Here is a 15,981-nt window from a genome sequence, read left to right on the forward strand (position 1 = left end):
ATTGAAGCTGAGAGAACATAAGTAATTTGCCTAAATTCATACAGTTTACTAAGTGTCTAAGGTAGCATTTGAACTTCTCTTCCTGACTCCAAAATCAGCACTCTATTCAGTGTGCCATACAGCTGCCAAGAAGAATTGTAGAATCATAAAAATTAGAGTATTTAAAATATGAAAGGATGTAAGAGGCAATAAAGTTCAACCTTCTCTTTTTACTTGTAGCACCAGGGTCATAGGCCCTCCCACCCCCATTCCACAACATGCACAGCTTTCACATGAGCCTCCAGATAAGCTTCCCTGCTCTGTGGGTCCTTACCTACAAGCGTGCACATACATACACACACAGACAGCCCAAGGCTCATGAACCTCACTGATGTGTTTATAATTAGTTTTATTATTAGCTTGACATACAAGCATTTAATGAAATAACATAAGAAAAACAATAATAGAACTTTTCATTTAAACTCAGTGACACTCTCACAAATATTTACAGTATAATTAGTTATGCCTGACTCTTCATGATCCTATATGAGGTTTTCTTGGCAAAAATAATGGAGTGGTTTACTATTTCTTTCTCTAAATCATTTTACAGATGAAGAAACTGAGGGAGACATTTAAATGCTGAATAACACACAGCTTGTAAGGTGTAGAGGCCAGATTTGGAGGCTAGATTTTAATTCAGAAAGATGAGCCTTTCTGATTCCAGGTCTAGCATTCAATCCACTGTAGCTGTCCTGAAAGGATCTTAGAAACTGTATATAAACAGTAGTGTCAAACTCAAATAGAAATGGCTCCCTGTGGGCCACATATTAATTTAGAGAGACATAAGTTAACATTATTTATTATATTGTATTTTTATTTATTTTGTTAAATATTTCCCCATTATATTTTAACTGGTGATGGCTGCACTTGAGAGTTTTATGGACCATGATGGCACCAGGCTGTAAGTTTGACACTTCTGCTGTAAAGCACCATAAGGTTGTACATGTGTGATGATGATGATGAAGATGATGAAGATGATGATAGTGATGAAGAAGAAGGTGGTAGTGGTGTTGGCAGTGGTGGTGGTCGTGGTAGTGGTATCTATATGGTTTTATATAAAGAGCCAAGGTGGCATAGTAGACCAGCTACTAGACTCAAGTAGACTTGGGGTTCTCTTCAACCTCTGATATACCCACTACCGTAGCTATGTGACTTAGGATAAATCACTTAACCTCTAAGTCCCTTCAGCAATTCCCTAGGATTTATTCTATTCCATCATAGATGGATTGCATTAGTGAAGGAAATTTCCACATTTAGAGTTCCCTGGACTGAAGAAATCACAAACCTTTGGGTATTTACATATAGTTATACAAACAGACCTAAAGTAGTTGTGTGATCATTGCTCCCTTTTGAATATCAATGAGTGTAGCCCTAAGCCACATATGTCAAAGTGATACTCAGACACATCCTGGCTTTTCATCTTATCTCATCCTTCCATGTTATATTCATCAAGAAAACAAGGAATAAAGCCAGTAGAGCTAGATTTTTGGCTGCAGTTGTCTATGTCTAGTGCCAGAACCAATTGATAAACAGATGGCAAGGGAACAGGGAGGTTGAGAGGGAGAGGCAGCACTATGGGACACAACATAAGAACTCAATTCTGGAAGTGTCAGGGTCAAAGGTCTTTAATGAGATAGGATCAACCTGGAGATATGTGAAAAAAGATAAAAGGCAAATTAGCATGAATCTAAACATCAGCCAGTTTCTAGGAAAACAAATTAAAATATACATTTTCATTGTATTCTTCCTCTCTCAAGAACAATGAAGCCCTTAAGAGAATTATAAAGAGGAAAAAATCCAAGATATTATTCTCTCTAGCCTTCTGGCAATAATGAGAGTAAATGAAGGTTATAAGGAAATAATATGATTTGAAACTAAAAAACTAAGTCTGGCCTTATATGGAGGCAGAAAAGTAAGCTCATTAGGGACTTGATACCATATGCTAATGATAACACCCTATGCCTTGTACCTACCCTTAAAATATTTGCCCCTCTTTGCCTGTTTAACATCAATCATATTACCTAGCTTTCTTCAAAACTCATCTTACTTTTTTCAAGATCTCTCTCCTTGAGAATCCTTGAGCCTATTGGTTATATTCCTTCCATTCTATATGTGTATCCTTTACTAATATGTGTTCTCCCCCATTAGTACATAAGCATCTTGAACCTAGGGATACTTTTTTATATTTCTGCATATAGTAAGCATCTAATAAATGCTTATTGATTGATTGATAGAGGCATAGGAATTGTAGCACCTGAATCCCATTGATCCTGGAATACCATTGAGGTGCTATTTCTAGGTCCCCAAGCATATGACTCTTCTATGATAATAGGATACAATTGTTCCAGTGCAGTGTTGGAGGAAGGCAAACTCAAGAGTGTGTCTTGATAGCAGTTATAACGCATAGGCTGGATGTTGGAAGCTGTTTCTTCCCTCTGGGCTAACAATATGAGGACGGAGAAGGCACATTTCCTTCTATTGTCATTAGTCATTAACAAGAAATTGGTGATTTCAGAAACGTGATTCAGAAGAGGAAATGAACCCAAGTGGACACTAGTTTGGTTCTGCTGACATTCCCACATGACTCATTCCTTTGTATAACAAAACTATTAACAGCTTTGCACCTCTTGAGTTGTCTCTTCAGGCTCTGAGTGAATAAACTCCAAAGCCAGTACTTTCTTCCATTAATCTCTGCAAGCTTCCAGGTAAAGGCTGGGTGAGTACCTATCAGCAATGGCATAAAAAAGATTGCCCCATAGTGAGGAAGTTAAACAAGGAAACTAATAAGGTTCCCTGAAACTCTAAGAGGCTATAAATTAATGTTAAGTGACCAGCCTAAGATCACACAGTTCATTAATAACAGTACTAGATTAGAACCCAAGTCTCTTGATTTCCATGCAAAACAGGAACATGTTAGTAAATATTTAATAATTGACTCCCCAGCAAAATACACACACATACACATTTTAATATATGTATATGTGTGTATAAACATACATGATCTAGATAACATACATAATATAAAAAATATTTCTCTATGTATATATGAAATATGCACACACAAGACACTTTTAAGTTTGATCTTCATTTTTATCATTTTCTCCATTATTTTCTTAATCTAGACAACCAGAAGAACAATAACCCAAATACTGATTTGTAGCATTTCCTACAAATTCCCAATGCAGAAATGCTTACCTTAGGAATTTGACAATCAGTTCTAGGGATCAGCTTTGAGCTGACTCCAGCACATTCCTGATTCTGGTACTTTAAGATTTCATAGGACATCTAAAGAATTGTGTTTTCTCTTTTACTTATCCCCAAATTACCCTGCATGTGTGTGACTGGGAGAGGGAAGAGGAAGAGTATATTATGCATGATGAGGTTGGGTAGGAAGGTTAAAGAGATTCCATCTTTGCAATGTGAGCTCATTGGTGTCACAAAATAAAGTGACCTTTCTTAAAATCTTTGCCACATCATTTCATAAAAATGTTGACCTGACCAATGGGTTTCAAAGTATAAAGGATTATAATTTCATTTTATGAACAAAGATAAAATATCATACCTTTAGGGAAAACTTTTATTTAAACATGTCTCCAACAATCAAGTGATAATAGAAAAGGAAATATTTATGAGGATGAATAAAGATGGATAATTCTTTCAGGTTCTTAAAGAAAAAAATGCTTTTTTGAGAGAATTAACTAAAGAAAAAAAAAAGAGTTGATAGCAGTAACAGCTGAAAAGGGAAATAAATTATTTATCAGCCCTCCTGTAGAGACATCTAAACTTTAGTTATGCTTCAAAAGACATCTGATGGCAGCTAATTCCCATAGCAAATTTCCATTTAGAATTATATCATTGGTTTTGATGCTTCCCTGTGTAGTGTGCATGCCATATATGTGTGTGTGCATAAGTGTGTGTGAATTATACATGTGTGTGTGTATATATATATCATATATACATAGCATCATAGACATGTATACTTACAGATTTACAATAGCTATTATTTATTGTAGTGTGCTTTCTAGAGCTCCCAAAATGAGGTGCCAAAATATACTATGCTTTCTATAGCTTCCATGCTGGGGTGCCAAATTATACTATCTAGACTAGCACTCTGGAGGATCTCAGGACTAGCCTGAGTCTTAGGTCTTAGTGGAGGAGTGAAGGAGGAAGGAGACCCATGAGGATGGTCAAAGATGGAATCCATTAATTTCAAGTCCTCTCAGCCTTTAAATACCTTAGTATGATTACTTCACTATAGCACATTGAGCATGTGTCAACTAGAGAACCATTACATTACCACATCACACTATGCATGTGTTAACTATGAGAACCCTGGTATTGATATTGGTATTCCTCTTACTGTAAGCATCCCTTGCTTTATGTAGATTAGGTGGCCATGCCCTCCCTGACTTCTCAGGAAGGATGAAACGTACCAAAGGAGGATGGGGAGCCACACCAGGCATTGAAAACAGGTTCCCTTTGGACTGAAGGGTCTCGTACCGTACAAAGAGTTCCCCCAATATCTGCGGCCCTCTATAATTTACAGAACAATCTACAATTTGCAAAGCATTTTATACGCATTATCTCATGTGAATTCATTAGTTAGATGTTATAGGACTCATCTTACATATTTAAAAGGGCAGACAGATTAAGTGGCTTGCTCTTAATCATGCAACTAATAAGTATCTGAAGTAGGATGTTAACCCACACCTTCTTTACATCAAGTACAACACTGTACTCTACCAGATGTACGTCTCTTTATATAAATAAAAGTGTTCAACAAATATTTGTAAAATGTTTAGGAAATCTCAATTCAAGATACTCAGAAAACAATGACATAAATAAAACAGAATCTGTCTTCTAGGAGTTTACATTCTACTGGAGAGTAGAATATAAGTAAAATCATATTCTAAATAGAAATCTCAATACTTGAAGGGACCTGTTAAAATTTTTTGATTAAAACAAATCATCCACATGTTGACTCATAATAAAATTTAGATTTTTTTTCAGTGCACTTTTCTGTAATCACTAAGAACCCATAGCAAAAATAAATGGTATATATTAATGACTGGCATTTCAATTGCTATAAATTTCAATTTCAAAATGAAAGAATTCTGACAGAACAGCCTAAAGCCAACATAACCAAAGTACATGTCAACCAAAAAAATGCACTTAAACTTGAGGATATAAAGCCTATTTTAGAAAACTCAGATTTGGGAATGGAGGTAGAGCTGGAGAGGACAGAGTCTCAAACTTTTAATTATGGTATCTGCATACAACTGGCAACTGATACATGGTACATGGCTTTAAAATATCTTTAAAAGGCTAATTATTTTTAAACCACTCCTGTGCTTTTAAACTGTTAATCCAGAATTGGAAATACATTGCCCTTCATGTTTGACATTTTGTCAGAAAAAATTACAAATGCTTCAAAATTCCAAGAATATCAACTGTGAATATGGCAAATTAGAGTCATATTCTAAGATTCCTCCCCTGGGGGTGTTTTGCAATTGGACTGAACAAGAACAAGAAAGAAACAAGAAATTCAGTTGCAGTGGGTAATTTTACTTGACATTCCATAAGAGAGACATGGAGGAAGAATTACTTCATTTAGGAACCCTTTCTTCAATGAGGCTCCAGTGATTAGTGGTTACCCTAGCAATCATAGTTAACTCACAGCTAATCTATGCATATGGATCCAAGAGAATGATAACTGAGGACCAGAGCAATGAAATTACTTCCACAAAGTCACATGACTATTAAATGACAAATTCAAGACTCAAATTCAGTCTGCCATCTCCTAATGCTCTCTCTACTACAATAAACTAACTGCCTAAGCACTTAAACCATCTCTTTGCTTGGAAGATCCATGGTTTCTTTACAGTAATCATTTGCCAACTGCTGGTAACAATGAGTTTCAAAGCAATGGAAAATACTTTTGATCTCTAATGTTGGTATTAATTTCACTGAGAAAGGACTAATTAGGGAGAAAATGTTTGCTTATAAATCCCAATACATGAATCTTTCATATCAGTTTATGGTAGTTTTTATTTTTCTTAATTTATTATTTATTTATTTTTAACATTCTTTTATCTTTTAATTTTGAGTTCCAGATTCTTTCCCTCCCTTTCATCCCTTTCTAACATAATGAGAAGGAAACAATATAATATTAATTATACAATATATTAATATATTTATCTGTGAAAAATCATACAAAACATATTTACACAGTAATCACATTGCAGAAAAAAAGAAAAGAAAGCAAAAAGGAATTATACTCCAACTTGTACTGAGAATTCAGCAGTTCTCTTGCTGGAGATGGGTAGTAGTTTTGCAACATAGGTCCTACAGAATAATCTTGGATCATTGTATCAATCAGAGTAACCAAATCTTTCATAATTGATTATCATAACACTGTTCCTACTGTACACAATGAGCTCCCAGTTCTTACTTCACTTTACCTAGAAATCATCATGTTTTCCTAGAACCAAGCTCCTCTTCGTTTCTTATGGCACAAAATTACTCCACCACAATCACCTGCCATAGCTTCTTCAGCTATTCCCTAACTGGTGAACATCTCCTCAATTTCCAAATCTTTGCACAAAAGAACTGCAATAAATATTTTTGAACATATAGAACTTGTTCCTTCTTTGATAGTTTTAGGATGAAATACCTAGTAATGGTTCTGATGAATCAAAGGGTATGCACAGTTTCATAGCCCTTTGGGCATAGTATCAAATTATTCTGCAGAATAATAAGCTAGTTCACTACTCCACCAATAATGTACATATTATCCCTCATCCTCTCAAGCATTTTTTATTTCTTATAGATGTGAAGAGAACTTCAGAGTTGTTTGAAATTGTCTTTTTTACTCTATAGTGATTTAAATAAATCATTTGATTTCTTCTTCTAAAAACTGTATAGTCATACCCTTTGATCATTATAAATTAAGGAATGACTAATTTTTATAAATTTGACTCAGTTCCTGACACATCTGAGAAATGAGGACTTTATCAATTAAATGCTGAAATTTTTTAAATATTTTTTCATGGCCCATGATATGTTTTTAGCAAAATGTAGTTTCCCTGATTGTTTATTTTAATTAGGTATATTTTTGCTTTTAGGGGCAACTAGGTAGCAAAATAGCTTGCCAGCCCTGAAGTCAGAAAAATTCAAATTCCTGAGTTCAAATCTAACCTCCAACATTTCATAGCTGTGTAACCCTGGGCAAGTCCCCTTAATCCTATCTGCCTCAGTTTCCTCATCTGTAAAATGAATTGTAAAAAGAAATGGTGAACCATTCCAGCAAATAAGATCACAAAGAGTCCAACATGACTAATAAACAAACAAAAAAAATCGTACAAATTATACTCAGTGACACTTAGATCTGATTGTTTCCTGATTCCAAATTCAATATTCTTTCCACTATACATGGCTATCACTGAGTCAAAAGCATATTCCCAATAAATACTATTTTCCATAAAGATAAGAATATGATTGAGGAAAGTCTCTTTTAGAAGAGACCCAATTTACTTACCCAATCAACAAACAGATTATTTAGGACCTATCCTGCTATATCCAAGAATTATGTACTCTATGGGCTGGCAAAAGAAGCAAAATGTCAGCTCAGGTGCCTTCCCTCATGGAATTCACAGGCTTGTTAAGAAGATAAGATGCCTATACATGAAAAGGTAACTCTTAGAGATAGCAAATAAAATACAAGATAAAAATTATAGAATCACAGAAGGACAGAATCAGGATGGGCAATGGCATGGAATCACTAAGAAGCAAAGTGTGTTCTTTCAGTAGTATTTCTGCCATTTTGAGTCCTGTCTGACTCTTCTTGACTCCTTTTGGGATTTTCTTGGCAAAGATTCTGGAGTGGTATGTAAGTTCCTTCTCCAGATCATTTTATAGATGAAGAAGCTGAGGAAAATAGGGTTAAATGATTTGCCCAAAGTCACACAATTATTAAGTGGTCAGATTTAAACTTGGGTCTTCCTGAAATGAAGCCCAATGCTCTTATTTCAGTACCATCTAGCTGCCTCAAACTGTGTATACTATATCGGATAATTTGAGTGAAGTAGTCGGCTTAGTGAGAATTCAGAATAAAATATAAAATGAAGCCATATTTTGAAGGTCCAAAAAAATTCTTACAATTATATTACATTATTTAAGTCACAAAGCATTTTAATATATATACATAATTTTTATGTTCATTATATCCTACGAGGGAGCTAAAAAAAGAAGGTTATTTCCCGCTTTGCAGATTCAGAGATAGAGTTAGTGGAGTTCAGTGATATGATCAAGATCACAAAGCTAGTAAGAAAAAGCCAGACTTAAAACTAAATTTATCTGACTCCAGTCTTGGTACTCTATGCAATGTGGCTAAAGGGAATCAAAGAAATAATAGGAACTAGAGGTTTAGTAAGGAATGATTTGACTATACTGATAAAGGCACAATTTCTTAAATTGATTTTTGATGGATGAATTGTAATATCAGTAAGACAATAGCTGAGTGACTAAACTGTTTGAAGTAAGGCAGCTATCATTAATAGAGATAAATTGTCTTGCTATACAAATTCCCTTGTTCACACCCTATCTATGTAAAGAAATAGGTAATTCTTGGAGTTATCTGACTTTCCATAAAAAGATTCATACTAGGTTACCCCATAATTAGACAAGACAACAAGGTCAAACAACCTTGGATGAAAAGCCAACCTAAGGAAGCATGAACTTTATGGAGAAAAGTTTAGCTTTAAAAATTCTGGAATATTAGTTGGTGATAATAAACCAGAAATAAGTATGAAGCCATTAAAGAAACAGATAAATAGCTTTCTTCTTCTATTAGGAATGGCACTTCAAAGTTGGAAGGCATCAAAGAAGACAGATAAATGAAATGAAGAGAAGCAGCAGACTTCAATTATTTATTGACAATGCTGAAAAATGAAATTTGGGGAATTTGTAGCCTGAAATATCTCCAAAGTAAACTGTTCTTGCCCAGTTTGATTAATTACTACATTAAAAGACTGGATGTTAATTGGTTGTCTTTACATCCCCCCACCTACCTAGTGATAGTATTATCTCTTCCTTGTTAATTGACTATTAACTAGGGAAAGTAATTGCTTTGCAAATTATTCCCCTGAAAACACTTAAGGTATAATGCTGCAAGATGTGTATTTATATGTTTATACAGGAAAGAGGGAAAGGGAATAAATACCCTCTCTTGATGATATGGGTATATGCTGCAAGGAATATAAAATGAAGACTGCTTTCCTCAACACAACCTTGCTTGCTAACTTAAATATCTCTTATTTCTGGAGAAGTCTTCCTGGACTCAGAAAGAAATATGCATGTTTCCACACCAAATATTGTATGCACGTTAATTCTGACATTTTATTTGCTATCAGTCTGTTGAAATGTATCTTAGAAGGGATCAAAATCCCTATGGCAGAGGAAAAACCAGGAATTCACTTAAGCTCACAAATTTTCCTCCAAACAACTTTAAATAATGCATTAAAACAAATTCTAGAATGTTGTAAAAAAAACAACATAAGTCAATAGGAAAGGTCTGTTGCACCAAGATGAAAGTGGAGCACAGTCCAACACAGGCAACACTGGGTCAAGCCAGCATCATATCATGTTAGAAGAACTGAAAACTTAGAGAACCCTGGAACTACCTCTGAAAACAGCTACAACTAAAGATTGGCTCAGTGCTTCTGTCCCTCATGCAGGTTAGCATACCTAACTTTAACATAAAATCAAGAGATAGTTTGAAAAAAGGAACAAACAACAAAAAAGGAAGCTAACCACAAAAAATTACCATGATGACAGAAAAGATAAAAACACAAATTCAAAAGACAATAAAGTCAAAACTGCTGCACCCAAAATCTCAAAGAAAAATGTGAATTGTCTCAGGCTTTAAAAGAATTTCTTGAAGTACTTAAAAAAGGATTTAAAAGCCAAATAAAAGAGGTGGAGCAAAAATTGGAAAAATAAATCAAAGTGATGCAAGAAAATTATGGGATAGGGAGCAAGTCAACAATTTGGTAAAGAAAGGACACACTCAAAAAATAATAATAATACTGAAGAAAATAACACTTCAAAAAAACAGAATAGGCCAAATGATAAAAAGAAACACACACACACACACACACACACACACACACACACACACACACACACACACATTAAAAAAAAAACACTGAAAAAAAGAACTCCTTAAAAAATAAAAGGGCCCAAATGGAAAAGGAGGAACTAAAGTTTAATGAAGAAAATAATTAATTAAAAATTAGATTTGGGCAAATGAAAGTCAATGATTCCATGAGACATCAAAGAAACTATACCATCAAATCAAAAGAATAAGAAAAATAGGGAAAATATGAAATATCCCATTGGAAAAACAACTAACCTGGAAAATAGATCAAGGAGAAATAATTTAGGAATTATAAGTCATGATCAAAAAAAGAGCCTAGACATCATTTTTCAAGAAATCATCAAGGAAAATTGACTTGATATTCTAGAAGCAGAGAGTAAAATAGAAATTGAAAGAATCCAATAATCACCTCCTGAAAGAAATCCCAAAATGAAAACTTCCAGTTATAGAGAAATAAGCCAGCACAGCCCAACTAGGATCCTCCCTTCTTGATCCAACTCACTTTCTGAGATGGATTATAAGCTATATAATATAAGGAATATAAGGAATTATATATACACATCCTCCAAGCTGAGGAGACAGAAGCTGTGATTTCACACTTTCCACTGTCCAGGGCTCTAGCCACCACCCAGGTCTCAAGGCTACCAGGAGTCCTGGGTCCTCTGCCATTGCCTCTACCTAGGCTCCCACTGCTGCTGCTTGAGACACCCTGCTTCTCCTCCTTCCCAGCATGCTTGCCACTCCTGGGCCTTTTCCAGTACTGTTTTGGGAGCCAGAAGACTATACACTACAGCCATATTCTGTAGGGAATTGCTTCAGAACTGCCTGCCAATGAGCATGACTCAACATTGGTGGGTTCCAATCTGACTGTCCTATACACTGCTACCTTTGCTGAAAAGGAGCTGCCCATGCTCGAGGGCAATAGCAGTAGTGGAAGGGGCTGGGCAGTAAGCCTGGCCAACCTCACATCTCTAGCATTCAACCAAGATAACAACCATGTGTGATGAGTGCCCAGCAAGTGTCAAGTGCTAAAATATTATTTTTCCTCATCAAAATACATTAAATATCAAATTTGACTAGTTTCAAAGCAAATGAGTCCCAATATACCACTATAATTCATGTAAAGAATTTGAAAACTTTTAAAAGCAATGCAATATCAGTTAGTAGTAGTAATAGTATTGTAATTGTTGACAGGAAAATTAAATAAGTTTAATGTGTCCATGCAGATTGATTAGTACAGAACCAAAAATGGAGATTTGGGGGAAAAAAAAGGATAAACCTGGTCTTTCAAGGTATTATCAGGGAATAGTATATGTGGAAGACCACTGTTGGTAAGAGGACATGAAGCTAGGCATCATCCCATATAGCAACTCCTATGCATTTAACAAATTGATTTAAAGTTCCCTATAGGATCAAATGGGGGCAGCTAGGTGCCAGAGTGATCAGGGCTAAGCCTGAAACCGAAAAGACTTATTCTCTTGAGTTCAAATCTGACTTCAGATACTTCCTGGCTATGTGACCCTGGGCAAGTCACTTAACCCTATTTGCCTCAGTTTCCTCATCTGTAAAATGAACTGGAGAAGGAATGACAAACCATTCCTGTACCTTTACCAAGAAAACTCCAACTGGAGTCAGAAACAGTTGAACAAAATTTTAAAAGGACTGAACAAAATAGGATCAATACCTTGTAAGTCTGATAATTATTATCACTGTTACTAATATTATATGAATGAGCTAATATTTTTCTCCATACCCCTCATATGCTAACTTTTCTTTCTATTCCACTACCACTAGCAAAGACTTTCATACCATCCACCCAAGTTATTACCTCCTAACAGACCAGCCAGCTTTTGCTCTGATCTTCATCTAATACACCTGCCAAAATAATCTTTTTTTTTTTGAAAAGTCAACTTTTAATTATAATTATAACTTTTGCCAAGCAAAAATCAAACAGAGGTTAACATGATACAGTTTTTTCTAAAAAGAAAACCACAATTGTTCTTCTGCTCTCCAAGCTGCAGTAAGATCAAGAAAGGATCAGATTCAACTGATCCCTTTGGATTCCCAGGGGTTTACTCCATAGAAGAGTATGTCTCAGAATATACAGTGGGAGGTGTTGAGATAACAGGAGGATTCAAAGAGGTTTGGTGTTCTGATCTTCCCATCAGTCAACAGGAATACTCTCCCAAGGCAAGACTCAGAGAAGCTTCCAGGGATTTTTCTAATGTCAGAGGCCCCAGGGCTATCCAAAATAATCCAGAGAGGAAGAAAGAGAAACCTGTAGAATTTCTAGGATATCCCAGAAATAGAATGGTCTGGTGATACTCTATATCTGCTCCCCTCAAAAACGGAAATCTCTTTTAGAAGGGAAGACAGTGCCATGTGTCATCCAGAAATGTGGGTACTGGGGATGGAGTAGACAGATGTTGCAATGTCTTTCCATCAGTCTGAGTTCCATCTTTACTAGCTTGTCCGTCTATGCTAAATGCTAGCTGGGATTCCTGATGCTAGAGCAAAAGTTTAAACATACGTGTGTGTGTGTGTGTGTGTGTGTGTGTGTGTGTGTGTGTGTGTTTGCTCAGTGGGAAACAATTAAAAATGCCCCATAATCTCAGCAACATAATAGTCACATGTTTATATACATATATACATGAATAAACACATACACACACATATACACATCAAAAGAACGTGCCCACCACCTCTCCATCTTGAGAGCATCATCACTATCAATACATTGGCTGGGGTCCAGGATCATCAGTTTGTCAATTAGGTCTAGTGCATAAGGGTCCTTGACATAGGCTTTGAGTTGCTCTTTGACCTTCTAGCCAGGTCCAATTTTCTCCTACAGCTCATATTTATCCACGTTAGACCACACTTCTGAAGTAATGAAGCTATAGCGCTTACTGATGAGGTTGGTATTGCTCTGTGTTACCTTCCAGAATAGGATCACAGGTTCACATCTCTGCCATGGTACAGCCTCTACCCCAAAGGTCTACTGGGGGACCATAGACACATTCTCCAAGCAGCAGTTCTGGGGGCCGGTACTGGAGGGGCACCACTTTGTTAGTATAAGAGTTTGGATGACTATTCTTGGCCAGACTAAAATCATGAGACAAATCAAGGTCAGCCAACTTCAGGATCCCATCCTCGATGAAGAGCACATTGGCTGCTCTCATGTTCCGATTTCAAAATCTTGTAGTAGAGACTGTAGAGGGCCGCAGATAATGGGGGAACTCTGGGTAAGGTATAAAACCCGTCAGCCCAGAGGGAACCTGCTGACAATGTCTGGTTTGGCTCCTCACCTCCCTTTGGTGCTCTCACCCTTCATGAGAAGTTCAGGTGTTCCACTTGAAGCAAGAAATGCTTACTGTAGGAGGCATTTACATATCAATAGCAGGGTGCTTATAGTTAGCATTTGCACAGTGTGCTGTGGTGATGTAATGCTACTATAGTTAATACTAAATGTAATGGTTCTCTAGTTGGCACATGCTCAGTGTGCTGTAATGATGTAATGGTACTAAGGTATTTGGGAGCTGAGAAGACTGGAAATAAAGGGACTCCATCTTTGACCATCCTTGTGGGTCTCCTGCCTTCTTCACTCCTCCACTAAGACCAAAGACTCAGGCTGGCCCCAAGATCCTCCAGAGAGCTAGTCCGGACAGTATATATTGGCACCCCAGTTGGGGAGGGGGCCTCTAGAAAGCACTGTACAAGAGACCATTGAGCAGCATTTGCATCACCTTCTGACAGTGAACTTGACACCTTTAGCAAGGTCATGTTCACAGAAATCAAACCTCAGGTAGATGCTGCCTTTGCAGCTGTTGTAGGGAAAGGCTTTGGCCCTACAGGTCTCAATTAGGCTGATCACATTCTCATGTTTGAGAAAATCATGTTTGAAATCATCTTGATTTCTCTTAAGGCAGTGAAGGGAAATCCCTCATTTTCATTTTCCATCAGCACTTCCTTCAGAGCCCCTTTCTTTCCTATCTGTAGGTGTTTGACCTTAAAGGCTTCACTGAAGGTGCCTCGGATGACTTTGGCCAGCTTCTGGTACTTAGACACTTCATTGAAGAAGAGGCATTCCACATAATGGACTGCTTGGCCTTGGTGGTTTTTTCCCGTACCCCCTGCTGCCCCATGAGCTGCCCCTGCTGCCGCTGCTGCTATTTTCACTGCTACAACTGCTGCCACCTGCCTTTCCACACTCTAGCTCCCACTTTCACCTCCCCAGAATATTTTTACATGCATAGATTTAACAATTCAGTTGTACCTGGCTTTTCATGACCTCATTTAGTTGGGGCTTTTGGCCAAAGATACGGGAGTTGTTTGCCATTTCTTTCTCCAGCTCATTTTAGATGAGGAAACTGAGGCAAACAGGATAAGTGATTTGCCAAGAGTCACATAGCTACTAAGTATCTGAGGCCAGGTTTGAACTCAGGAAGAATAATTTCCATGACTCAAGGATGAGCACTTTACCCACTGCACCATCTAGCTGCCAAAAGGCAGACTTTGGTTTAATCAAAGAATATAGGAGGAATATACTTGAGTTCCAAATAATAAAAAGAAAAAGAAAAAATTTTCCATAGCATGAGAAGAACTAAAGGAGCTGTAAAGTGCTTTGCAAATCTTAAAGCACTCAGTTCTAGCTATTATTATTATCAACCTTCCTACACTGCCATCATCTCCACCCTAAATAATTTTTTAAAAATAAAATATTAAGTAAATAACTTCATATGTCCTACTTCCTACTATTTATTATTTGAATTGCTATCTACTCTTCTATCTCCCAGCTCAAATGTCACCTCCTCCAGAAGCTTTTCTGAAACTCCTTGATAGTAAAGATCCTTTCGCCTTGTGTGTTGTATGATTCTTTGGTTTTAAGACAAATGATCATTTCTCTCTTATATTAATAAACAATTATTGGAGTAGGACTAAGGTTTCTCCCTCCTATTTACTAATAGAATTCAACCTCTGCAGGCTATTCAGAAAGCTTTTGAAGTATAGAGCTGATAATAAGATGAAATCTTAAGCAAAACTTACAAAACCATTAAAACTTAGATCTGATCAAAAGGTAAAAAAAAATTCAAATCTGGGTAAATTAGTGACTTCTGACTCATTGTGATTTTAATCACACAAATCTGAGTTGAAGTGAACCTAGCCTCCCATTAGAATAGGCCTACCCCTCATTAGAATATTTATTTTCTTTAATTGTTATCCAATCATAATTGATTGTCATCTGTCAAGACATCTCTTCTAAGAACATATAACCATCTTTTGCTTTATAAGAGACAAAACACTATCCTTTTATTAATTACTTATTAGCCACAATTAAATAAAAATGGTTAATTACCCAGAAATCATGTCTCTCATACTTTGCATATGCCACAGTTTGTACCACTCTAATGCATCATGCATTTACTATGTATTATTTTATATTTGTTATCTCTGTCTTTTAGAATATAGGCTCCATAAAGATATTTCTTAAATAAGCTACTCTCTCCTAGGAACTACTATACACAATAGTCCTCTTAAAAATGTTTGCTGAAGGAGCATTTTTATATTCTTGTGTAGAATTTAAAAAGGCCCATAAAGAATTCATCCACTGGCAGAAACTCTTTCTAGCCAGACACCAATAGTACAATGGGAAAAAAAATAAATGAAGAGCAGACAGATGAATTACAGGAAATGATATATAAAGGCTACCCACCACCTGAGACCCTTACTAATGAAACAGTTTGTTTGTTTTTTCTTTTTTTAATAGCCAATGGGCTTTCACATGTACT

General features: G+C 36.3%; 1 pseudogene; it reads right to left on the bottom strand.

Annotated features, from left to right (window-relative positions):
* Window positions 1–886: 886 nt before the first annotated feature.
* Window positions 887–14,531, bottom strand: LOC141552981 (cyclin-dependent kinase 9-like; annotated as a pseudogene).
* Between the last annotated feature and the right edge of the window lie 1,450 nt (window positions 14,532–15,981).

The sequence above is a fragment of the Sminthopsis crassicaudata genome, chromosome 2, assembly GCF_048593235.1.
Source record: "Sminthopsis crassicaudata isolate SCR6 chromosome 2, ASM4859323v1, whole genome shotgun sequence".
In the NCBI taxonomy this organism is placed as follows: Eukaryota; Metazoa; Chordata; class Mammalia; order Dasyuromorphia; family Dasyuridae; genus Sminthopsis; species Sminthopsis crassicaudata.